Raw genomic sequence first — 545 nt, forward strand, 5'->3', positions numbered from 1 at the left:
GGGAGGGGGGTGGGGGGGGGGGGGGGGGGGGGGGGGGGTTAGAATGAGGATGAACAGGGATCAGTGATTGGATAACAATAGTGCCGTCACTTGGAGTAAATAGTATAGGATGAAGTAAACAGGAAGTGCACCTTGAGGCTTATCCAATCCAATCGCTCGTCTTCAGGAAGTAGGAAGCAGTCTTCCAATAGGCCTTCAGCCAGACCATCCAATCGCCATTTAGTACAGCCCTGCCCCAGCCAAAGCTACCTTCCTATTTGTCCCCTCATCCATCACTTTCCTTTTAGACCCTCCTCCTGGCAATGGATGTTACTCTTCCATACTCTTCCTGTCACACACACTGCTCTCCTCTACCCCTCCCTCGATATACAAGATAAGTTAAGATGAACTGTGTTTAGTAAGACAGGGAGCTGGTCAGTAGAGCTGTGTTTAGTAAGACAGGGAGCTGGTCAGTAGAGCTGTGTTTAGTAAGACAGGGAGCTGGTCAGTAGAGCTGTGTTTAGTAAGACAGGGAGCTGGTCAGTAGAGCTGTGTTTAGTAAGACA

This window comes from Coregonus lavaretus (assembly GCF_964263955.1).
Source record: "Coregonus lavaretus genome assembly, contig: HAP1_SCAFFOLD_1382, whole genome shotgun sequence".
Taxonomy (NCBI): domain Eukaryota; kingdom Metazoa; phylum Chordata; class Actinopteri; order Salmoniformes; family Salmonidae; genus Coregonus; species Coregonus lavaretus.